Source organism: Microcebus murinus, chromosome 13, assembly GCF_040939455.1.
Source record: "Microcebus murinus isolate Inina chromosome 13, M.murinus_Inina_mat1.0, whole genome shotgun sequence".
Classification (NCBI taxonomy): Eukaryota; Metazoa; Chordata; class Mammalia; order Primates; family Cheirogaleidae; genus Microcebus; species Microcebus murinus.
In genome coordinates this window covers 59,925,267-59,952,427 of record NC_134116.1, presented here as the reverse complement: position 1 = coordinate 59,952,427, position 27,161 = coordinate 59,925,267, and the positions used below count along the sequence as shown (strand labels likewise).

Here is a 27,161-nt window from a genome sequence, read left to right as displayed (position 1 = left end):
AGATCCTGCTTAAGTCAGCAACACGAAGTTTAGGTAAGGTTTCTTTTTTTGTGGCTGCTGCTTCTTCAGATGCTTTTAGCTTGAAATAATTTTTATGCTACTGAGCTGCATTTCAGATCTCTCCCTTGTAAAACATACAGTGCTGTCTAGGTGTCAGTTTGTTGTTGTTGCTGTATTGTTGTCATTGTCGTTGTTGTTACGGAAGAGTTACATCTTTCCTAGTTCAGAGACATTACCAGAAAAGTGGCACCACCATCCTTAGGACCGATGGCTCCCTTCTGGGGACCGCCGGGTAGGACGGACCATGGAAGTCACAGCAGCAAAGGCATCCAGGGGGAGAAATGCTCTCCTTGTCCCAAGAGGAGAAAAGAAATCGCCATTCTCCACTCTTTTACCATAAACACACATGGAAAGTTTCTGCCCCTACCTGTAACAAACAAGTTAAGCTTTGACCTTCAGTGCAGAAAAAAATCAAGCTGAATAAAAATCATTTCAATCATGGAGTTTTCACTCACGATGTCTGTAGAAATACTCAGAATGAGACAAGGCACAAGGCAGACAGAGGGATTCTGGAGTTGAGGCAGGAATTACAAGCACCCAATAAGGACTACGTGAAAATTCACATTCTAGGTTTGTATATTTTTAAATCCTGAGACATCAAGAGACTCTTCTCAAAGTGAACAGTTTTACATAAAGTTTCCTGGTTTCAAGATATTTTAAACACTTAATAGAAAAATATTTAAAATAATAGATAAATCTCTATTTTTCTCACTAGAGAAAAGAATGGCAGAATGATCCATACTGCATAGATTTGCATGTATAATTTCATGTTTCAGGAAGTCACATTCCCCATTCTCTTTGTGGCACAGAGCAGGGGCTGAGGGCATGTTAGAAGAAAATTCATGTATCATGTAATTATGTCTAACAGAGTTTTTGTACCAAAACAGATTGATTTCCATTGAAAAATTTGCTTTAATTTTATTATTTATAATTTTAAGGATTTATTAATTGTTTTTCTATACTTAAGCAAAACAATTTAAAAAATATATAGCCCTAGCCAGGCACGGTTGCTCATGCCTATAATCCTAGCACACTGGGAGGCCGAGGCAGGAGTATCACTTGAGCTCAGGAGTTCGAGACCAGCCTGAGCAAGAGCAAGAACCTGTCTCTACTCAAAAAAAAAAAAAAAAAAAAAAAAAAAAGAAATTAGCTTGGCAACTAAAAATAGAAAAAATTAGCCAAGTGTGGTGGCGCACACCGTTAGTCCCAGCTACTTAGGAGGCTGAGGCAGGAGGATCACCTGAGCTCAGGAGTTTGAGGTTGCTATGAGCAAGGCTGACATCATAGCACTCTAGCTCAGGCAGCAGACCGAGACTCTATCTCAAAAAAAAAAAAAAAAAAAAGATAACTCTGAAATTCTAATAGAGCAAGGATTATGATTTAATAAATATTTTCTTCGGGAAGGTGATTTCCCTCTCCCCCCCTGGCCAACTGGTAATTAAATAAGAAGAAAGGAAAGTAAGGTACATTGGTAATTGGGAAATGAAGTTTGTTTGCTTGTTTGTTTAATATAAACATATCACCCGACATTTTTTTTTAGAGTAACTTCATTACTGATGCTCAAGATTATCAATCAGGCAAATTGTATAGTAGTACATACTAAGAACATGGAGTACATATTGACAAACAGGTATTTCTGCAATTATTCGAGGATCAATAACATGTTTCTTATCCAAGAGGTTCTCCCCCCCCCCCGTGTTTACCCATTCTTTCTTCCCCATGGGCACTTGCTTTCGACAAGTAAATAACAGAACTGCTTAATTGATCCATTCTACTTAAAAAGAAATCTTGCTCTCTGCATGTTGCCAGCATTTTTATCTGCATAATTAATTCTTTTGGATTGTAAATCCTTAAAGCAGTAGCTTTCAGCTCTGGTGTCATTCGTCTCCTGTGTCATTACCTGTGCAAATGAAAGGAAAGGAGCCGTGATTTGTGGGGTGGGAAGTGGGTGGGATTGAGTGTAACTCACACAGTACATATACCCAGAGGTGTGCCTAGGCCCAGAAAGCATCTTTGATGCCCCAGGAAGTGGGACCCCCATGCAAATATCCTCTGTCAGGTGTGTCCCTGCAGAACAAGGGTGGAGGACCGGAGCCCATATGGCTTGAGGTCATGTTGATCCAGGGGATTCTGCCCAGCATGGAATACAGGGAAACTACAAGTGGACATCTCATAAAGGCCACCCGATGATGATGGCAATAATCACGATGACAATGAAGGTGGTGGTGGTGGTGATGACGATGTACTTTTGCTCTCAAGTAGTTCCTAATTTCCTCCATTGTATGTCTTCTTTGCCTAGCCCCAGAAAAGCTGGAAAGGGGGTACTTACTGCCAAAGACTCCCTCCTCGGAGGAAGCCCAGTGAAAGGTATGTGGTGAGATGTAGCACCTCTTCTTCTCTGCTTGTCACACGTGTAGGCCTGTATGAAAGTAAGAGCTGCTGTCCCATGTCTGGAGTCCTTCTGGAGCCCCACCAGTAGGAGGTCCGAGTTCAGCACGGCTAGAAAGGAATAACAGGTTTTGCTTTTTATAGCAGACACCCTGTGCATTGCATACCCCGCAACCAGTCTCAACCTCACCCCTTCTTGTGTTTAGTCTGCATCCATGTGCTCAGGGAAGGCGATCATTATCAAAGGCAATCACAGCAGTGTCCTTCTCTTTGCCAGCGACTGGCTTAGGCACCGGCAAGCTGACCCAGTACTTACCTGAGGGTAAGTCTGCTGGGGCTACTTCCAGGAAAGCTGCTCCTCATTAATTAAAAAACAAAATGATGCACAGGGGAACACACTTCTCTCCTTTAGTGGACATCTTTGCACTTGCAGGTGACACCTGGATCTGCTACAGCCTCTGGAGGTCACCAGAGGAGACACTGGGGACGCTGAGCGGCTGAACCAGAAAGAGGGAAAGCACCTTGGTGGCATCAGGGTGCTGCTGTAGTAAGCAGACCTGGAGCTGCCCTCTCCCTGGGGTTCTAGCTATGTGAGATAACAAGCCTGCTACTATTTAAAGCGCTTCAAGGTTGGCACGTCTTCTGTTGTTCATAGGCAAAGGCATTCTCACAACATGCCCTTCATGGGATCATCCAGGCTTGTGATCACACGATCAAGGATGAGAGCCCTGAAACTAATAAAGGAACCACAGGACCAGGCACATAAGTTGTCCCAGTTTAGTTGCTGGTTTAAAAACATCATTGAAAACCATAGTTTCTTAGGCTTTTATATCCATTCACTCATCAATGACTATTCAGTTAGCTCTTACTATGGTTTTGCTATAAAAGACATCAAGAAATTGAATACCTAGCAGTGACTAGGCACTTTAGCATTCAGTAAGATCTGCACATACAGCTCGTTTGATGCCCAAAAGAACTCAGTGAAGTCAATATTATTATTCCTATCTTACCTATGAGAAATCTGAGGCTCAAAAAGATTGTCCAAATTTCCATAACCTGACTCCAAGTCCAGAGTTCTTTCCTTCAGACCTGAATTGTATCTTGCCCTTAGGAAGTTTAAGATCTAAAATTAGGGAGCTAGCATATCCATATATTTAAAATTAAATAACAAGCAAGATTTAGATGGCAATTACAAACAACTATATTCAGGAAATTTTATAGAGCAGTAAGTGGTTAAGAGCCAAATAAGTAAGGTGGAGGGTAAGCATTGTTCAGGAGGAACTTAGTACTGTCGATAGCAAATCAGTGTATATGTTTATTGCAAATGGAAAATAATCTCTCCCATATAAGGACTAATAGCTCATGTTTGAAATATGAGATAATCATGTAAAAACTATTATTAACTTCAAATAAGTAAAAAAAAAAAGAATAAATAAACCAGATTCATATTTCTTATCAGATCTTTGTCACCTACTTTTGTCACCTATAAATAGTTCATTCTGGCCGGGCACAGTGGCTCACACCTGTAATCCTAGCATTCTGGGAGGCCGAGGCAGGCGGATAGCTTGAGGTCAGGAGTTCAAGACCAGCCTGAGCAAGAGCGAGACCCTGTCTCTACAATAAATAGAAAGAAATTAATTGGCCAACTAATATATATAGGAAAAAATTAGCCAGGCATGGTGGTGCATGCCTGTAGTCCCAGCTACTTGGGAGGCTGAGGCAGGAGGATCGCTTGAGCCCAGGAGTTTGAGGTTGCTGTGAGCTAGGCTGATCCATGTCACTCACTCTAGCCTGGGCAACAGAGTGCGACTCTGTCTCAAAAAAAAAAGAAATAGTTCATTCTAAGCTTGAAAGAATTTGATAAAATAACTTCATTTGAAATCAGTAATGTGTAGATGTTAATAATATTGGAGGAAAAGATTTAAAGTAATCTTGACTTGCCCCAATAACACCTGACATGAAGGAAATAGGTTAACATTAGATTCTTATCTTTACTAAATTTATGGAATTAATAATACTCATGCCCTCCAGAACTGTGCTGCCTGATTCAGTAGCCAGTAGCCACTAGGCATGTGCGGCTAGTGTGGCTATTTAAAATTTGAATTTGAATGAACCAAATGAGCTAATTCTCCACAGTCTCTATCATACTCCTGCCAGACTTTCTGTCTTCCTCACTGGATCTAGGACCATTTCATACAGTTGTGGGGATTGTGCACTGCACAAAGTTGTCAGGCCATGGGGTTGAGTGGTTGTCTTTTTTTTCAGTTTGCATAAATGTGTCCTATAACTTAGTGGCTACCATGACTGGAATAGTCAGTTTCCCAAATTTTCAGCCCATCAGTTTCTCTTGCTGATATTTGATATCCAGTGTAATTCAATCTACCTTTACGTTCATTTCCATTTTCTTGCATCCTTGATGCCTTGAAGTGCTCATTGTACCTATCCCCATTCTTAGATCCCTTTTATTCCTCTTTCTTCATTAATACATGTTTTTTCTCTCTCAATGGAAAGAGCTTATTTTTCTAATTATATGTATTTTTCATATTTAAAAAAATTTAAATAATACATAAAAGTATGAAGAAGAAAGTAAAAAATCACCTGAAATCTCATCCCTGAGGTAATTGTCATTAACATTTAGGTGATCTTTTTCACGTGTTTGTCTATATATGGAATTTTCTGGATCATTCTCACTGTCTGCTTTCATCAATCCTTTCCCTAGAGATAAATGAAGAACCATCTAATTAGACCCACTATTAATACAAATTGAGTTGTCAGGCTCTGCCTGGATGCTTACACTGCTTAGTAATATTTAAAAATCTGCTTCATTTCATGTGGTAAGAATGTGGTCCCTATCATGTTCAGTTAGTTGATGCCTTCTAAGTTCTCCTCAAGCATTACCCACTTGGCTGAAAACAGTGAGTCCCTTCTCAGCTTCTCTTCACCCCGGTGGACTTCTGTCATGGCCTATACATAAAAAATTTTAAAAAACAAAACACTGGAAGGAGCAAAGACAAGGCAGGCAAGTTAGAGCTACCTGGGAATGGGCAGTTCACAATCAGAGAAGACAGAAGTTGAGAAGGTGAAGTATGTTGAGCCAGGATGGCGTGTTACCTGGGCCAAGGCCAAGTCCAGGTGCAAGGGTCTAAAAGCCAAAATGAGATTGCAATGGAAGGGTCTTGTAGAATTCTATTTCTACAGTCTGTTTTGTGTTGCTATCACAGAATACTACAGAGGGATAATTTATAAAGGAGGATAACTTAGTTCTTACAGTTCTGGAGGACGGGAAGTCCAAGGTCAAGGGACTGTATCATCCCATGGCAGAAGGCGGAAGGGCAAGAGAGGGTAAAGAGGTGACTGAGTTTGCTTTTATCAGGAACCCACACCCATGATAATGGCATTAATCCATCGCTGAGGGCAGAGTCCTCATGGCCTAATGTTAACATCCTACCTCTTAATGCCCTCATAATGGCAATTAAATTTCAACATGAGTTTCGGAGGGAACATTCAAACCATAGCAGCTAGGTACTTGAGTGTGACTCTAACTGGGGTTTGTTACAACCAACTCCAGGTGCTAAATTCCCTAAAGATGTGAGTGTGACTTAAGACAGGCTGGAGTTCTGGTTCTTGAGAACTGACTCCATGTGGGTCGCTGGCCAGTGGCTCCATGCACTCCACTTGCCTATCTGTAAGCCTTGGAACCAGCTCTCACCTGCATTATGGCTTGGCTTGCACCATCGTTTGTACTACGGCTGTTCTATGGAACTTCTCTTCCAGACAGAAATTGCCCTAAGCCCATGGCTGCGTGGTGAGTGGTTCTCTCAAAGCATTCCTCCCTGTATTTCTAAAATCCTTGCCAAATTCTGACAAAAGATAATAGATTTGTTACCATAAGCTACGTTCTAAGGTGGGGAACTATCACATGTTATGATGCTGCTAGGTAGAAAAAAGAGAAAAAAGATTACCAAGTCCTTCCACGTCCTGCATAAGACTTAAAAGTCTGCTGCGATGGAGATGGAGCAGTTGTTAGCTGCGTGTAGTAAGGGTGGAATCTGAGGATCTAGTAGGCTTATGAGACTTCCAGGCCAACTACATGAAATCTACACCAACTGCGTGTTCAGTGTCAGTGCCCAAGTTTCCTGCGATTCCAATTCCTAAGCATTTCGGAAATTTTGTGGTATAAATCAGATCACTTCTAGACCTCTATCAGTGCTGGTTTAGGATTCAATTTTCACAGGTCTAGCGAGTCAGTTTTCACTCACCCATCTGCTTTACAGTTTTCAAAATGTTGATGATGTTTGTCTTCGTGGCTTTATGCCTGTCTTTTAAATTTATTTGTTTCAAGCCTTTTACTGTCATTTTCAAGGAGTTTGGGAAAGGGATTTGAAGTCAATGTGTGCTCTATCCAACCTCTTGACCTAGAGGCTAATAAGAAAATGTTTGCGGCCGGGCGCGGTGGCTCACACCTGTAATCCTAGCACTCTGGGAGGCCGAGGCAGGCGGATTGCTTGAGGTCAGGAGTTCAAAACCAGCCTGAGCAAGAGCAAGACCCCGTCTCTACTATAAATAGAAAGAAATTAATTGGCCAACTAATATATATAGAAAAAATTAGCTGGGCATGGTGGTGCATGCCTGTAGTCCCAGCTACTTGGGAGGCTGAGGCAGGAGGATCACTTGAGCCCAGGAGATTGAAGTTGCTGTGAGCTAGGCTGGCGCCATGGCACTCACTCTAGCTTGGGCAACAAAGCGAGACTCTGTCTCAAACAACAACAACAACAACAAAAAGAAAATGTTTGCAAAGGAGAACAACATGGTAAAAACCTTATTTTTAAGGTTTATTATAAGGTTTTTACCATGACACCATCTGTAAAATGTAGGATAAATTAGAGGGGCAGACACTACTTAAGCCATGGGATAAGCAGGAGAGTATGCAAAAATCCAAAAGAAGATAATAAAAGGACTGAAATGTGATTTTGGCAAAGAGGATGAAAAGAAAGAACAAGAACATTGAAAATAAAGGGATTTGTGGACCAATTGACTAAAGGGGAGAAAGAACAGTCAACAGCACTGGCAGGTTTGGGACAGAAAGACTGGGAGAATTCTAGGGAATTTGTGAAAAGTAAGGAAGAGAAAGGGAAGAGCATTTAGAGATAGTTTATGGGCTCTGTTTTTATAATGGTGAGCGTCAAGAGTGAGGGAAAAGTGTGTTATTTTCTTAGAGCATCCAAAATATTGCAAAAATTCTGCCAAAAGTCATCAAACATGTTTATAATATTAGTATACAGGGAAGTCAACTTTTAAAGGTATTTGGAATATATATTCAAGAACATTTAAGTGTAAAATTGGAAATTGACTCAGAGATTCAGGTGGTAATTTCCTCTCTTCTTCCACATGAAGGGCATAATTTTTTAGGAAAAGGCTTCTTATTTCTGGGGAGAATAAATTAGAGGGGTGCCACAATGAAATCAGAGGATTAAGGAAAATCCTGCAGCCTTCTTATCCCATTGGTAGCCTGTCTCTTTAGTCAAGAGACCAAAAGAATCTTTTTAAAGAAATCTGGCCAGTTCAAGAGGAAAAACCTAAATAGTAGACAGCAGAGGCTCCCTTTTGTCAGTTAGGGTTCTCAGAGAAACAGAGATGAAATATATGTATATTTATATTAAGAGAGTTCTTTTAAAGAATTGGGTCAAGTGATTACAGGGGCTGGAAATTCTGACATCTGTAGGGCAGACCAGAAGGCTAGAAACTCAGGCAACAGTTGATGTTACAGTTTTGAGTCTGAAACCCTTAAGACAGGCAAATAGGCTGGAAATTGAGGCAGGATTTCTTTGTTACAGTCTTTTTTTTTTTCTTTGTTACAATCTTAAAGCAGAATTCCTTTGCTTTGGGGAGCCTCAGACTTTTGCTCTTAAAGCCTTCAACTGATTGAATCAGGCCCACCCTCATTATTGAGGGCAATCTGACTCAAAGTCAACTGATTGGAGATGTCAATCACATCTACAAAATACCTTCACAGCAATGTCTAGCCTAGTGTTTGACCAAACAACAGGGCTCCATAGCTTAGTCAAATTGTTACATAAAATTTAGCTTTCACACTCCCCAATAAAACTGCCCAGCCAATCCTCTCAATATCAAATCCCACTGCTAATCAACAAGGCCCACTTACAGCACAGAACTCCCAGTTAGCCTTTTAAATGCCCCTTTCTGAAGAAAGAACAGATAGCCAAAAATAAATAGACATCTGAGAAAAGTCACTTGGAGGAAACAAAAATAATTCAGGGGGAAGAAAACAATAAAAAAATTATCATTGGCTGGGTGCGGTGGCTCACCCCTGTAATCCTAGCACTCTGGGAGGCCGAGGCAGGCGATCGCTTGAGATCAGGAGTTCAAAACCAGCCTGAGCAAGAGCGAGACCCCATTGCTACTAAAAATAGAAAGAAATTAGCCAAAACAACTAAAAATAGAAAAAATTAGCCAGGCATGGTGGCGCAGCTACCAGCTACCCAGGAGGCAGAGGCAGGAGGATCCCTTGAGCCCAGGAGTTTGGTTGCTGTGAGCTAGGCTGACGCCATGGCACTCTAGCCTGCAACAGAGTGAGACTCTGTCTCAAAACAAATAAATAAATAAATAAAAACAGGAAAAGCAAAAAGTTATTCAAAAATGGAATAGTAATAATATCAGCTAGTACTACTTGGCTCAGTTATGAATAATATTCATCTAGTCAAAATAAGATAAATAGTGAATATTGTTTAACAAAATTACATGTTTTTGTGAAGGATGATGTGGTACAGGCAGGGAAGTGGAAAAAGAGAGCTAAGTCTTTATCTCTTAAAATAAAAATAGATAATATGTAATACCACAAAATCAAGAAATACTTGTCCAGGAATGTTATGTAAAAATTTAGAGCTAAATAATAATACTAATACTAATAAAAACAATTGAAGAGTTAAAAGGGCTTGTCTCTAGGAGGAAAAAAATGGTGGAACAAGGAGAGAAGAGGACTACTGTTTTTCATAATAAAACAGTAAAGTTAAAACATAAAGTTTATTTTTCATAATAAACTTTACAGAACTGTTTAGCCCTTCTTGCATGCATAATTTTGATGAAACATAAAAACTTTCTTCAAAAAGCTTTCCAAACCTGTAGGATTAAACCCAAATTCCTGGTGGTCTATGAGCTCAGCTTATAGAGTCAGAGTGACCTGGATCCTAATACTAGCTTTGCTGCTTACCAACTATGCAACCTTGGTCAAGTTATCTAAGTTCTCCAAACTCTAGGAAAAGGGAATAATAATAGTTCTGATGGGGACAGTGTATACTGACTGATTAGAAGCCCTGGGTGAGAAGCATGCATAAAATAACCCATGTGAGGTCTAACCATTATGCCTGTCACCTACTAAGTGTTGTGTAAATTTCACTACTTTTTTGCTGTTATCAGGCTGATGTTCAAAGTTCTTTGTAATCTCTCTCCAAACTGCTTTTCCAACCTCACGTCTTACTACTCTCCTAGACAAACTCCAATCTTGGTCCGGGCAGGTCTTATCCTTTCTGAAATATATCAAAACCACTTCCCCACTATTGCTTGTGCAATTGTCCATTTTCCTATTCACCAACCTATTTTGGTTGAAGTAACAATGGAAATGAAATATGTCACACCCTATAAATAACTGGACCATATTTGCATTCATAGGATCGGAATCCAAATATGTAAATATTTCCTCTAGGGGCTAAAAGCTGAAAGGAGGAGTTCCATTTTTGTTCGGGAGGTGTTAATCTTGTCATTGCTCAAGGTTGCCATGGTTCCTGTTTGAAATATTTTCTTGGTGCTTCCAGGACTTAAGCTTATGCCACCACATCTGAACAAGTGAAAAATAATCCCATTCTGTTGAGACAGGGAGACAGGGAGGGTAGGAGTCTTGTCAGATAGGTCAGTGTTGTAACTAGAAATATAAGCCAGGATTTTCATGTCTCAGTTACAAACTAATCCTTGCTAGCCCTGACACTGTATATTTCCATCTTTGTTTTTTCCTTGTGACCAGGGAGCAATTTATTTTGTAAACCAGGGAGATACTCTTTTCCCTTTCTCTCCTGTGGCACAATTTAAATGGAAAAAAACCAGTAACCATTTCCGTGTAGTTTTAAAAAATAAAGGTTTTGATTTTGTAAGTAAATTATTAGGGCCAGTTATTTTACTAGACAGGGAGATACTTCACATAAAGATGAGCAAGTTCTAGCCTAAAAAAAAATCAAACCAATGAAAATTAAGCTAATTAACTCTGACAATTCATAATTTTCTGTCAACTTCACAATTATTTTTAATTTACAATCACAGAGAGAAGAGTTCCTTGAATAGAAATGAAAATTGTGTTTTTACGAGACTAATATATTTCTGATGACATTTATGTCCCGTGAATAGGTCCTTGCTTCTTGTCTGCCCTCTGAGATACTTTGGTCTTGGGTGTATACAGGACATAAATAGTAATATGGGAATAGTGTTAATTGCTCTTGATTGCTTAAAATGATAAAATTTCATAATTTTATGAATTTCATAAATCATTTTAAATCTTTTGCAAATGTAAAGAGGGATAATATTATCTTCCTTCTCTTCTTCTAAGTTGAATTCAAGTAGACTACCCAGAATCTTATACAACTTCATTAGCATTTCATCATTTATTATCCTTGCCATCAATATTTTGTTGATATTTGCTGACATTCACTTTATGAATGACCCTAAGTCATATGATAATAAATCAGTCACTACAAGGTGTACATTTGTATGTACTAGAAAAATTTTCTTTCCTCATAGGGTAAATAATTTGTAAAGGGTTGTTTCATATGAGCTATATTCACCTTTTTAGATATTGACAACAAAGTAAGAGACATTTTAATGCAAAATAGAAAATTTTAAAACCCTCTAGAAAACTTTTTTTTCTCTTGGCTTTAAGAAGGGATAAAGTAGAAGAAATTTAGGTGAGCAAAGGACCTCTAAAACTTACCCTTTAGTTTCAATTGCTCAGTCCTGTTCCTGTGTTCTCCCTACCAAGCCAAATACTATTGCTTAGGATACTTCAGGAACAATTAGAGCACAGCTCAATCTCTATTTTAGATAGTTTCTTATAATCTGAGTACTAGCCTATGACTGCCCTTTATTTCTAATTACTTTCTTATTTATTTATATTTTTGTTAATTTGAACATACTGTGCCTGCTTAAATCTCAGGATACCAAAGTCTTGAATAATAGACAAGGACATGCTGCCAATGAAAACTTCCCAACTACAGGTTGGGACTGTTCTTAAAATAAGAAGGTCATGTCCAAAAAAGGACCTGTAAACCAGTTCCCAGGGCCCTCTGGACACTAACGATTAAACTTGAAAGTAATACTGAATATCAACATCTATGATTCAAAACTTCCATTCAATAATGGCATCTTTTGCAGGTTCAATACTACAATGACTTCAAATACAATGGCTTCCAAGTCTTCAATTAACAGATTGTTTGATGAATGTATTGAAAAATTGGGCAGTTCTCAAGTGGTCATCCCACTAAAAATGTTATGCTTAACAAACTAATTCTGAGGGTTAAATTCTATGCAAAGTGGGGAAAGAATTAGAAAATAAAAAAGGAAAACAAAAATAAGAAGATGAGAGCACTAGATGTAACTTTCACAGTAGTGGTCAGTAGCCTCATACAGAAGAGGACAAGGGGAACTAGACATTGCTGGAAGCACGGCACGTGACACAAGATGTCTACCTTGTTAGCGCACCTCAAGTGGCTGAGTGGCCCAGAGTGCAGCCTTGTGCTGAACCACGCACGTGATGAGAGTGCAAAAGCTTTTTGTTCATGATGATTTTACTGCTGTCTATGCAGGACTCACTCAATTACATGTGATGACCACATATTTTTTCCAAAGCCGCATCTATAGAATGTTCTAGAACAACACTCTAATGGCCAACAGGGCCTCACATTCCTTCCCACCAAGCAATGTCCAGGAGACCCTATTCCTCATTCTGACTGATAACCGACTATTTAATATTTCCTAGATTTGTTTACTTTTTTTTTTTTTCTTACTACTTATTTCTTCTCTTTCAACTGGTAGTGATGTACAGATTGGAGTAAAACACTTCACAAATTACTTCCTGCTTAACATTTTCCATTTTCAAATGTGCTTTTCAGGCTTTAATTAAACCTGGTCTCCCTGAGGGGTTAAAAAGGAAGCATTGTTTTTTTCTGCTTTTCAGAAATGGACAATGAAAATGAAATAATGAAGAGAGAGTGAAAGCAGAAAGAGACAATAAAAAAGAAGGCTCTCCTGGCTTAATCTGAATTTAAAAGCTTTTCTGCCTTTCCTCAGACTTAAATTCACATTATTAAGCATTTGGGGAAAATCTGTTTCCTTGAGGGGATTAAGAGGCATTGTGTTCTATTTCAAAATGTGAGAAAAAGTTTTCATTAACAAATTCCTTATAGGCATAACATTATATAAAAGTTAAAATATAAAAAATAAGAAAAAAATTTTATACTTTCAGCTGATTTGCTTAGACAAAAAAATTATTTTTATTATTCCCTATTAAATAATAAAAATTATTTCTTATTTTTAGATAAAATTCACTTATAATTAGAGAAAAAATAATTATAATTTAACCAACTGGCCTTCAAGTTACATGATCTGTTAAGTTTATACAATTATAATTTATTGAGATAATTTAAAATGTACCTACTTTGTCTTTAAAACCCACACATATTGGACATAAAACAGTTAAACAACAAAACCTCAGTAAGGTGGCCACTGGACAGTTCTAACCACATTTACTGAGGCCAGAGAGTACATTTGCTAGTAGTATACACAAAATAACCATAGAAAACATTTTTGAGGGAGTAATAAAATAGGTCCTTGAGGTAGTACTTATCCTTTCTTCCAAATTCCAAAGCAGGGCAAAGAGAATTTTATTTTTAAAGGCAGACAATATAGGCCTGCTTTTGCAAAGAAGGTATTAAATTAGTTTCCCTTCCTTGGGGTCTGGTGTTGCACACCTTTTCACAGTTAATAGGAACAGAAGCAACTAGGTACAGAAATTAAGTCGACGAAGATAGTCTTATCTAAAATATGTATTTTTAATATTTGCAAATAGAAAGATGAATGAGAATGCTCTACAGTTAACACATCAGAAAGAAAACATTCTGGCGTGGGCCAGATTGGTATGAGTGGAGGAGCATGAATAACACAGAATCAAGGGGCAAAGGAAGCAGAGGATATAGCAAGGCCAAGTGAGAAGCGGTTTCCTCTTATGGCAGCTCCCTGGTACTGTATAGTGTTCATGTGGTTGGCTCCTCACATCCCTTCTGCCCGCCAGGTGATTAGTGCAGGCCAGTTGATCCCGTCTGCCTTGCCAATGATTGGTTTAGGAATGGGACTGCGACTTAATGATAAAAAGTCTGCTGGGGAATTCCTAGGAAAGATTTCCTCATTACTATGAAAGAGACAGAGGAGGAAATGGACTCTCTCCCTTCACTGGGTTTGTACTCAACCAAATCTATACTCAGAAGTTGGCAGAGTGGATAAAGGGAAAGAATTTCAGTATCTGAATTAGTTGAATTACTAAATCAACCAGTCTTGAAGTCTTCTCGACCTCTGGAGTTCCATTTCTGTGAAATAATGTTTCTCTATGTTTAAGCCAGCTGACATCAGGGCTTTCTATTAACTATTAACCAAGGATATTCTAACTGGTATAATTAATGAGAAAGAGTAAATGTTTTACCAAAAATCTTGCATGGCTATCTTTTAATTATGGTTTTCATAATATATGCTTCTACTTAAATTAACTGAGCCTAGCTTATTTTACAATTTGGATTTATCTTCTCAACTCTAAGTTCTCTTTCTTTTCTTTTTTTTTTTTTTAAGACAGAGTCTCACTCTGTTGCCCGGGCTAGAGTGCCGTGGCATCAGCCTAGCTCACAGCAACCTCAAACTCCTGGGCTCAAGCAATCCTCCTGCCTCAGCCTAATGAGTAGCTGGGACTACAGGCATGCGCCACCATGCCCGGCTAATTTTTTCTATATATTTTTAGTTGGCCAATTAATTTCTTTCTATTTTTAGTAGAGATGGGGTCTCACTCTTGCTCAGGCTAGTTTCGAACTCCTGACCTTGAGTGATCCACCTGCCTTAGCCTCCTAGAGTGCTAGGATTACAGGTGTGAGCCACCTCACCCAGCCTTAAGTTCTCTTTCTTACGTTCTAACCCAAGAACCCCTTTATACGTTGTTTAATAGAAAGGTACCTGACTAATTGACTTTAAATGTCTTTGCAACCAAGATGTGGTGTTCAGATTTGGAAGATAAGCCAGGAGCATCACTTACAGAATAATGCTTGAAACATCTATGAATGTGTCACATATTATCCCTTCTAGATTATATAACAAGCTAATAAAGGTGTCATAAACTAGAAATTTCATATTCCTAATAATGTCACGAGGAAAATAAGTAGAATTTACACAGAATTTCTTTATCCTTCCTTCCCCTCACCTTTCTACCATCTGATGACTGTTTTGTTCATGACTCAATATGTTCTCCACGCTATGCTGGCAATTGAGAGCTAAGCATCTACTATGGATATAAATACTCATGTTACTGGGATTAGGTATAATTAATTAGTATTAAAGAAGAGTCCTATTTTTCAGGAATCTGTAAACTAGTATTTCTGAAACTGAAAAATTACATGTCTTTCAGGAAGAATATCACTGGGTTGAAATTTGATCTTTTAGAGTAGCATAGTAAGAGCACCACTACAGTGAGTGTAGCCTGCGGCAGGTTTGAATAGTAAAGTGAGATGGCCTCTAACCTGGGGTACCTTATATCCTTTGGGGCTCTTTTGTACGAGTCTTGGGAGTCCTCTGTCCTTTTGCCAGGACTCTTTTATTCCTAGTTTGACCCTAATACTAGCACACAGATATAACAAAGGGGGAGATACAGTGGGGGAGACATTAATTCTTACAACTACCATTCTTAGGAATACATTCCTTCCTTTTATAGTCTATCTATATTGCGTTTAGTGTATCTAAGTGCACTTTATAGTGCACCTAAGCTAACAAAATTTCTTGGCCTCTGTTACTTCTCACTTCAAATAAATCTCATGCTTCTGTCAAAGTTGCCTTTCTTGCCTATAGCTCTGATTTATTATTTTCATGACAGCCAGAATGATCCTTTCAAAATATTTTCATGGTATAAAATTTGTCATCATCTTACACTCACCTTTTCTGTATCCTTATACTCAGGATATGGTTCTTATAAGCAGCCCACAAATGGGTTATCTTATCCAGTTTGACAATTTTTGTATTTTAATTAGAATATTTAGTCTACTTACATTTAATATAATTATTGATATATTTTGTTTTAAACCTACTATAATAACATTTGCATTCTATTCATTCCTCTTGTTCTATGTTCTGTTGTTTCTCATTTCCTGCCAACTTTTGGGTTGATTTTATTATTATTATTATTATTTTTTTTTTTTTTTTTGAGACAGAGTCTCGCTTGTTGCCCAGGCTAGAGTGAGTGCCGTGGTGTCAGAGCTCACAGCAACCTCAAACTCCTGGGCTCAAGCGATCCTCCTGCCTCAGCCTCCCGAGTAGCTGGGACTACAGGCATGCGCCACCATGCCCAGCTAATTTTATATATATATATATTAGTTGGCCAATTAATTTCTTTCTATTTATCGTAGAGACGGGGTCTCGCTCTTGCTCAGGCTGGTTTCGAACTCCTGACCTCGAGCAATCCGCCCGCCTTGGCCTCCCAGAGTGCTAGGATTACAGGTGTGAGCCACCGCGCCCGGCCTTTATTATTATTAATATTCCAGTTTTCCCCTTCTATTAGCTTAGATGTTATATACTCCTAATATTCTTTTACTGCAGAGATTACAATATTAACTTATAAAAATATAATATTATTTGGCGTTTTTACCCTCTTACCAGAGGCTTTAATGCAAGTATCTAAGAACCTTTAAACTCCTTTTATCCTCTTCCTGATAGATACACCATTGTTTTTCTATGTTAATTTTATATTCATTGAAAATTCTACAATATTATTTTTTATAGTCAATATTTATTTTTATTTATCCACATATTTACCCATCTCATTGTTCTTTATTCTTTCTGGTGTCTCTGGGCTTCCATCTAGGGTCATTTTCTTTCTGGCTAAAGACCACCCTTAGTATTTTCTTTGCTGTGAATCTGCTAATAATAAATTTTATCAATTTTTGTTTGTCTGAATATTTATTTCAAGTTCATCCTATTTTATTTTATTTTATTTTATTTTATTTTATTTTATTTTATTTTAGAGATGGATCTTGCTCTGTTGTCCAGGCTAGAGTGCTGGAGTTCAGTGGCATGATCATAACTCACTGAAGCCTCGAACTCCTGGGCTCAAGCAATCCTCCTGCCTCAACCTCCCAAATAGCTGGGACTACAGGCATGTGTCACCATGTCTGGCTAATTTTTTAATTTTTTGTAGAGATGGGGAATCTCACTATGTTGCTCAGGCTAGTCTTAAACTCCTGGCCTCAAGCAATCTTCCCACCTTGGCCTCCTAAAATATTGGAATTACAGGAGTGTGCCATTGTGCCTGTCCTCAGATTCATTCTTGAAGGATATTTTCATTGGGTAAATAATTCTAGATTGACAGTTATTATCTTTTAGCATTTTGAATTGATCGTTCCATTGTCTTTTGACTTCCATAACTCTATAAGAAATTAGCTGTAAATCTAGTTTTATTGCTTTGAAGGTAATCTTTTTTCTCTTTGTCTTTGGTTTTACTGTGGTGAATCTAGGTGTGCTATTTTTTTTTTAATCTATCCTGCTTTGATTCATAGGAACTCTTGAATCTGTGGCTTGGTGTTTTTCATAAATTCTGGAAAATTTCATAAATTCATAAATTTGAAGAGAGCCATTGTCTCTTCAAATATGGTTTCTGCCTCATTCTCTCTCTCTTCCCTGTTGGGGATCCAGTTACGTATGTCTTGGATATTTTTGCTGTATGCTCTCTATCTCTTATACTCCATTCTGTATTTTCCATCCTTTCTTCTCTGCATTCAGGATATTTTCTTGTGCTCTATCTTCTAATTCACTAATTTTCTTTTTAACTTTGTCCAATCTACTGGTAATCTCTTCTAATGAATTCTTAAATTTAGTTATTGTATTTTTCAGCTATTGAATTTATATTTGGTTCATTTTTACATTTCTAGTATGCTTCCAAAGTCTCAGTTCTTGTCTTTTATGATCTTGACATAGTAAATCTAAGTATTTTTAAGTCTGTGCTTGTAGAGCTCCTATGGGTCTTGTTTCTGTTTTCTCTTGTTTATCTAGGCTTGTATTAATCTTGTCTTGTCCCTCCTTGTGTACTTGACCATTTTGGGTGCCAGAGATTTTTAGAGAAATTTGCTTCTAAGGGCAGCAAGGAACTATAGCAATCCAATTTCATGGTTATGATGATTTGAAGTAGGATTCAGTCCTTTTGAAGGGTAGACAATTCCCAATTCACTTTTGCTACTATATGATAGCCTATTGGAGTATCAACCCAAAGCCTGGATGGTTTACCTGGTTTATTCCCCACCCTTTCAAAACTTCAATTTTTGTTCCTCAACTCTATAAGCCTATCAAAAGCTTCTGCACAGCCAAAGAAATAGTCATGAAAGTAAACAGACAACCTACAGAATGGGAGAAAATTTTTGCATCCTATGCATCCGATAAGGGACTGATAACTAGAATATACTTAGAACTCACGAAAATTAGGAAGAAAAAATCAAATAACCCCATTAAAAAGTGGGCAAAGGACTTGAACAGAAATTTTTCTAAAGAAGACAGAAGAATGGCCAACAAACATATGAAGAAATGCTCAACATCTCTAATCATCAGGGAAATGCAAATCAAAACCACAATGAGATATCACTTAACCCCAGTGAGAATGGCCTTTATCAAAAAATCTCCAAACAATAAATGCTGGCATGGTTGCGGAGAGAGAGGAACACTCCTACACTGCTGGTGGGACTGCAAACTAGTTCAACCTCTGTGGAAAGCAATATGGAGATACCTTAAAGCGATACAAGTGAATCTACCATTTGATCCAGCAATCCCATTGCTGGGCATCTACCCAAATGATCCAGTGACACTCTACAAAAAAGACACCTGCACTCGAATGTTTATAGCAGCACAATTCATAATTGCAAGGCTGTGGAAACAGCCCAAGTGCCCATCAATCCAAGAATGGATTAATAAAATGTGGTATATGTATACCATGGAGTACTATTCAGCTCTAAGAAACAATGGTGATATAGCACATCTTATATTTTCCTGGTTAGAGCTGGAACCCATACTACTAAGTGAAGTATCCCAAGAATGGAAAAACAAGTACCAGATATATTCTCCAGCAAAGTGGTATTAACTGAGTAGCACCTAAGTGGACACATAGGTGCTACAGTAATAGGGTATTGGGCAGGCGGGAGGGGGGAGGGGGGCGGGTATATACATACATAATGAGTGAGATGTGCACCATCTGAGGGATGGTCATGATGGAGACTCAGACTTTTGGGGGGAGGGGGGGAAATGGGCATTTATTGAAACCTTAAAATCTGTACCCCCATAATATGCCAAAATAAAATAAATTAAAAAAAAAAGCACTATGTAGTTTCTCAACTTCTCAGCCACTTCCAGAATTATTAAAAGGCTCCATAGAAAAAGCATTTCTGCCATGCTTATTTTTGCTTCTAATCCTTGAACTTGTCCCAATAATTCTTAATTGACTTGTTAGTTCTCTAATGCCTTCATGGATTTTTTTTTTTTTTTTACAATTTGTCCAGGTTTTTTGTTGTTGCTGTGTTCATTCAAATTATTATAAGACCTAATTTACCATGCCAGAAGTGAAAAATTTAATCTTTTAAAAATATAAGTCAAATTATGCCACTGAACTGCTCAAAACTCTCCACATAGAGAATAAAACACAATGTCTTTACAATGGTCCAGAAGATCCTGTGTGTTCTACCTGCAGGCTATTTCTCCAACTTTATTTCTTACAACTCTTCCATACCTCACTCCACTCCAGTCATACACAAATACAGAAATATTCTCTCTTTAATAAAACCCTCTTTGTTTAAGTGAGAGATAGGATAGTTTCCCCTGAACACTCAGTGTTATCAACCACATATCTCTAGTGAATTCACTCTGGCCTCTGCAGAACATGAATTATTCCCTTAGTTAATTCATATCTATATTTAATGTATTTAGTGTGAGTGCCATTATCTGTGAACCTCTAATGAATACACATATTGGTACCAACACTTTCTATATTACATTGATTAATGTGTGTCTTTCCTACTGGAACGTAACCTACAAGAAGTTGGGAAGCATGTCTGTTTACTTTCATTGTATTGCTAGCTTAGCATGGGGGGAAATTATAGGTATTCATTAACTATTTGTTAAAAGGAGGAAGAATTTTAACATTTACTAAACACCTGTTCTGTGCCAGGCTGTATGTTAAGGGCATTGCAATTATTAATTTAATCATTTTAACTTTTCACAACCAAAATGGAATTACATCTCCATTTTACAACTGAAGTAAATGGAGCTTGAAGAAGATAAATAATTTCACCAAGGCCACATAGCTAGAAAGAAGCAGATCTGAGGTCAGACCTATATCCTCTGCCTCCATAGTAAATGCTAATTTTACTCTGCCATATTTATGTTGGCCAGGTGAGTTGCTCCTGGCTTCCCCTGATAACATAGGTTGACTGATTTCATGATAAGATGAAAATAAATAACAAATAATGGATTAATATATTTCAATGGTAAATTTCTGAAGCCTTGTTGCTTTAATCAAAGGAATTAATTTATAATGATTAAATTCCAGGCATAATGGCAGGCATTTGAGTGAGCTGGCAGGTTGGAAGGGATACGAATTCAGGAATAGTTCCCCCAAAATTATACTATGTAGACATTTTTCTACTTTGCCAACACCAATTGCCCACAGGATCAGTTGTTTAGGAGATATAACTTTGATATCAGAGTTTATAGTAAGGAAGCTGAAACAATGACAAAAATTTCAGGCAAGATGACAGATAATTTTGAAAAGTCTAGAAAGATAGAAAATGGAGAAAAGAAGAAAAGGAGAAAAAATAGTGAAATGGAAAAAGGGTGGGGTTAGTACTCATTAGTTTTTTTCTTCTGTTATTATTTTTTGTCTATTCATTTTAGCTTCCCAACTTTCAGTCTGCCTTCTTTCTGTAGTAGCATCTTCATTTACTCTTTGGGAATTACATCCTCCCATTTGGATACCCTTTGGTGGGACTGCGGTGTAGGTACCCTGCCTTCTCCCAGTCAAGGAAAGTGGTGTTGATCCTAGCTGAACTGAATGCTATCCTCCTGGAATTTGACTCAATGTGCTAGATGGGGCTGCTGAGATGTTCTTAAATGGAGACCCACGTGAGTTGCTTGGTCTGGTCTGTCCTTTCCAAACACTGGTTCTTTTTTGGGGGGAAGGGGGGGCAGAGTCTCACTCTGTTGCCCTGGATAGAGTGCCATGGTGTCAGCCTAGCTCACAGCAACCTCAAACTCCTGGGCTCAAGCAATCCTTCTGCCTCAGCCTCTCAAGTAGCTGGGACTACAGGCATGTGCCACCATACCCGGCTAATTTTTTCTATATATTTTTAGTTGGCCAATTAATCTTGTTCTATTTTTTTTTAGTAGATATGGGGTCTCGCTTTTGCTCAGGCTGGTTTTGAACTCCTGACCTTGAGGGATCCACCTGCCTCGGCCTCCCAGAGTGCTAAGATTACAGGCATGAGCCACTGCGCCTGGCCCAAACACTGGTTCTTTAGCCTTCTCTCTTCAATCTTTTGAGCTTCCCACAATTCACCCAGTAAATTCCCTTCTTGCTTAACTTTACCAGAAGCAGCTACTGTTACTTTCAACCAAAGAACTATAACTGCTACAGTGAAGGAAGAAGAAAATGTGTGGAAATAAAACGCTGAAATCAAGGCCTGGAATGGGATCTGCTAAGAATATATTTTCAGTTCCTAAAACAGTAGCTATTGGGGACAAACAATTCTAGTTTAAACTGGAATCAAAGTGCAAATTAGTGTTCGATCATCTCTGCACATCTCTAGGAGCAAATGTAATCACAGCATAAGGTAGCAAAGGGCTTCCAAAAGATGAGAGGAATGTTCTTTTTCAAGGTTAACCCACTGTAGGATTGATGTCACCGTTCTGAGTACTGAAGAGAGAACGTGTTTCCTGCAAGGCAGAGGTTTGCCTCTGTTTTTACAATGTAAAATCTTTGTTTCTTGAATAATATCACATCTTTGGCATGACTAAAGGATTTTCAATTCAAATTAAACTCCTTCAACTTGGCTTGTCCCTCCCCTCCCCCACCGACTTACCCTGTGGGATTCTTTCTTTTCACTGCCAAGGATTAAATTCTCTGTGAAAGCCTTGAAGGCAATAGACATCTGTACTGGAAATGAGATACAAAACTGTCCAAAAAGAGAAAAGCAATCTCAAAGCTTACATGAGGAAATAATTGAACTCCTATTCATATTGGGAAAAAAGTCTGGTTTCAAACTGAGTTCTCTATTGACGTTTTTGGTCATAAAAAGAATCATCATTTATATCAAACAAGAAACTGTTATTCTTCTCCTTTGCCAAAGATGCTAAGTTTTTGCATGTTTTAAATACCAAACATTTCCACAGAGAATGGCTTGCTGCCAATGTCTGGTGTGTCCAGGAATCCTAAATGATCTCATATCGAAAGCTCATCTTCACATACTAGAGGAATAAACAGGATTTAATCAAATGTCTAAATGTTCTAAAAAGTCAAATCGCCTGTCAGTTAACCAAACTATAATGTGGTAAGGGAACGCGTTCTCTGTTCTTAGGTACGCTGCGAAGTGAAGTGCCCTAAGCAATCTCTGCCAAGCTACCTTTGGGTGGAATGACCCTTCTCCGCATGTATAGCTTGTTGTAAACATGTCGGACCTTCAGAACCGCCCAGCCACCCAGTTCTGTGTCAGTACATGAGTGATTCAAGACAGAATGCTGAGTTAGATTTCAGTCCTCATCCTGCTTGGGGTGCTGAGTCGTTTCTCGGTGGTCAGAGGTGTGCAGATCCAATGCTCCCTCCTTGAGTCCCACACACGGAAAGGCATCAGTCATTGGTAACGCACAAACATCAGATGTGATAAGGACAAATAAAAATGACCCACGGTATATATTGTAGTCCTTAACTGGTATCTTTGTTATTTTTTCAGTCCTTAATCTCTCTACCCTTACATATGAAATATTTTGTAATAATTTTATAACCTGACAACCGGTGGGTGGAGTCGTAAATTGTGCCAAACTAACTTGATTGCCAGTTTAGATACTATGATAAGAGGATCATATAAGAGTGATGTTATCATCAGAACGGCACCATCTCAACTTCAGTCAGCTGTTCAGTCTATTAATCCAAAAATGCTTGAGGAGCCTGAGACTGGATCCAGAGGAATACAATTCAGTGGGCAAGAACTGAACTCTAGATCATTAGCTCTTGTAAAACAGCACCTTGACAAGGTTTTTTCTTTGTTTATTTTTTATTTCTTTTATTTTTTTGGATACAGGGTCTCACTCTGTCACCTGGGCTTAGAGTGTGGCATCCTCTTCATAGCTCACTGCAACCTCAGAGCCCTGGGCTCAAAGGATCCTCCTACCAGAGCCTCCCAAAGTGCTAGGATTTCAGGCATGAGCTACTTACTGTGCCTGGTCCAAGGTCTTTTTATTATGTTTATTTGCCATGGAAATGATATCATTGTTGTTCTGTGTGAGAAAATTTAGCTTGGGGGAAAATTACTTAGGTTACTGTGTTAGCTTTCCCAAATGGTTAGCTGACCCTTCAGTAAGGAAACCTAAGGGTCCTTTGCTTTTCTGATAATTGCTTGGGCTTCCATTCTATTGAAAAGTGATTGGAAAAGCCATTCTATGAAATGATTCTAATATTTGATGAATGATTCAGTCTTATGGACCTATGGTCACATTAGTCATGGTTCTTGGCTAAGACTGTATGTGTTCACATGGGATAGTCATTCAGTAAAACTTTCAAGATGACAGGAGCTCCATCCTTCTGTCTCATTTCCCAGAAAGAAGAATAAGGGATAAAGTCTTCAACGTTAAAAGGAAAAGGAAAGGGTATGTGTACAGACACACACACACGTACATACACACAGGTGCACACACAGGCACACGTACACACATGCATGTACATGAGGCTTTCTAACCTGGAAAGGCAACATAAATTAGTAGCATAGAGCCACATTCTAAGTGTCAAAGTGAACAGGAAACACTCCTGAATCCTTATGACACTGCAATGTGATAGTAGGAGAATAATATTATTAGGTCCTTAGTGATTGGGAAAATTGAGGCAAAGGGATACCAAAAAAATATATCAAATATTACATTATTAACGTGCATTAGAAGGCCAGAACTTGCTCAAATGTCCTAATTTAGGACTTAGTTTAGAACCTCAAGCTGGTAAGTGAAATGGAGAACATGGATACTAGATATTCAGCTCCCATCTGGATCCAGATGTTACTTCCAGTCTACACATAATGAGTTAGCACTGTTTTTAACCATAGACTTAGAAGCTCTGGTCTCTCCCCAGAGACATGAGACTGTCAGAATCTCTCCCTTGGATTTCTCCTCCCCGCCACACACTCCACACACGGGGCCCTCTGCACACACCTACCAGCTGCTCACAGCAACCAACTGCTTCAAGTCAGGGCTCTCACGAGAAGTCTTCCTATGGAAAAAGGCAGGCAGCAGCAGGAATTTTCCAGCAAAATTGTCCCTTTGGCCTCTTATCTGCCTTTTGGCTCTAACCCAGGTCTGGCAAAAGATAACAAATACCCGTTGGGGAAAACATGAAAAATGCAAGCAAATATTTTTTTTAAATCACCCATAATCTCACCAACCAGAATGATGACTGTCAATATTTTGGTAGAGTAAAAAAACATTTTTATCTAAATAAAACACATAAATGTACATTTAGTTGGGTCGCACTGTATATATATATATATATATATATTATTCAAAATTGCATTTATAGATATTGAATACTGCTTTCCTTCTTTTTTGTTTAACTCTGTATTGTGAGCATTTCTCCACATTATAAAAACATTCTTTGTAATCATTACACACATCTGTTCCAGAAAAAATAATTATTATTATTTACAGAATAATTAGAGATCAAGATTAGAAATCAATAATTAGAGATCAATGATTAGAGATCAAGAAGAAACCACAAAAATGAACGAGGGAAAATAAATAATGTAAAAATTAAAGATGGAAAAATGATCATCCCAATTATCAATTATCAATTTGCAAATCCTAAAGGTTATGGGAGAAATGTTCAATGGGAAAATTAGGAATCAATACAAGACCAAAGAAGGTAGCTACTTTGATAAATTTATAAAATAATCAAAAAAAAAGTTGTTAGCAAAATAATTGTTATTGTGTGACACCAAATTATAATTAATGTAATTTGATTAAATAATAGAAATCTCTACATTTTAAAAAGATGCCAGAAAAATATGCACAAAGGAGTTCATATCATACTTTAAGTACAGTATTCTTAATATGGTGTTGCAATTTCTGACATTCGATTCCCTTTATTAACAGCTTTACTGAGGACTTAGGAAAAGAGGTTAGCAGTGTGATAATGGCAGAACTTTCCATTGCTTAGGCCTTAGGCAATTCTTTTCCCACCAAAACAAAAATTATTCTCAAGGACAAGAAAGTACAAGGAGGTAGTATTTAAACTCTGGCAAACTATTCCATCTTTACTGATCCTGATACCACACACCCTTCCCTTTGCTTCAGAGCTGTCTCCCATTTCCCGGTTACGGCCAGAGGGGAGGGCTAGACCTGGGCTAGAGCTAGGAAGAAAGAGCTAAAATAAAGGCCCCAGAGAGAAGATTTATGACTTGCTGCAAAGACGATGAGCTGTACCATTCAAGCCAAGCGTTGTCACTTCTGTGTCACCTGGGCAAGTGACCCAAACTGTCTAGGGTTCCTTTTCCCCATCGATACAGTGGGGACAATAAAACCTACTTCTCATAGTAGTAGATGTTTCATGAAAGTTGGTTATTGTCATTTATAATTCATTTTTATTATTTCATAGATTTCTACTTGCTCCTCCCCTTTTTTGACCATAGAATTGCATTCTAGTTTCTTGCTTTTGATCGTTTCAACTTTATCACTCATCTACTCATAGCACAAGTGAGTAGATTCCCTCTAACCCAGGAGTTCATCACTTGATGTTTAATAAAGCCCATAAGTGGCACTGACAGTGCTCTTTAAACATTCATTAAACAAAAATCCCTTCAATAATTTTTTCATTGAGAGCCTAATATATGCTAAGCATTATGCCAAAGGTTATGTCTAAAAATTAATAAATCCTGGCTGGACAAAATTGCCTAAATATATTTAGGATAAGCCTTAGGCAAATATTTTCAAAATATGTAATAGATAGTGTTAATAAAAAGTAGCATTCTAGACGTAACATAAGTTACAGACAATTTTGGTCTAATTTCAAGAAGCTTTCTTGAAAGGGAAGAATATGAATTAAGAAATTAGAACATTGGAGTGGAATAGTAATTAGGAGTCTTTATTTTGGGCCATGAATTAGCTATATAATTTTGAGACATTTAATGAGACATTTAATTTTTCTGTAATTAGTTTTTTATCTGTAAAACAGAATTCAGGAATCACAAACTAAAAAAAAAATCTCTTAAAGAACTCATGGGTTCAAGAGGAAATCACACTGGAAATTATGGGCTATTTTTATATGCACAACATATCAAAACTTGTGGGCAATTAGGAAGATAATGGTAATTACTGGTAAGTAGAATGAAATGCATAAATATAAATGAATTTATTTAAAATATAAGATAGATTGAAAATAATTGAGCCATATATGCAATTCAAAAGGCTAGTAAAAAAAGTAGAAAATGAAAAAAAATTAGCAGTGGAAATTAAGGAAATAGAAAAAAATGATAAATATAGATAACCAGCAAAACAAAAGGATGATTTTTAGAAATAATCCAGACAAGGTAGTTTATGGAAAGAAAATTATGGGCCAATTTAACTTATGAATTTAGATACAAAATTCCCAAATTGCTAACATTATATTCAATAATGTATTAAAATATACTGTGATCAAACAAGATTTATCCCAATATCTGTCAATCTAATCCACCATATTAACAGATAAAAGGATCAACAGATACTGAAAAATATTTGTTAAAATTCAATAGTTGGAATGTTCTCTCAGATCTCTTCTTTCCTTTTCTTTAGGTCTCTGCTCAAATGTCTCCTTTTTTTGTATGCCCTTTAGAAACTAACACCCTACCCTGTCATTCTGGGTTTTGTTTTTTTGAGACAGAGCCTCACTCTGTTGCCTGGAGTAGAGTCTGTGGTGTCAGCCTAGCTCACAGCAACCTCAAAGCCCTGGAATCAAGCAACCCTCTTGCCTCAGCCTCCCCAGCAGCTGGGACTAGAGGTGCACACCACGATACCTGGCTAATTTTTCTATTTTTTAGTAGCAACAGGGTCTTGCTCTTGCTCAGGCTGGTCTCAAACTCCTGAGCTCAAGTGATCCTCCTACCTTGGCCAGAGTGCTAGGATTATAGGTGTGAGCCACCTCAACTCAT

The 27,161-nt window shown here is 37.9% G+C and overlaps 1 long non-coding RNA gene across 1 annotated transcript; it reads right to left on the bottom strand.

Annotated features, from left to right (window-relative positions):
- Positions 1-799: 799 nt before the first annotated feature.
- LOC142874866 (uncharacterized) lies at positions 800-24,519 on the bottom strand. Its single transcript, XR_012922449.1, has 3 exons — positions 24,197-24,519; positions 2,390-2,559; positions 800-1,960 (listed from the first exon to the last, which is right to left on the bottom strand). It is a non-coding gene; the product is annotated as an uncharacterized LOC142874866 (long non-coding RNA).
- Between the last annotated feature and the right edge of the window lie 2,642 nt (positions 24,520-27,161).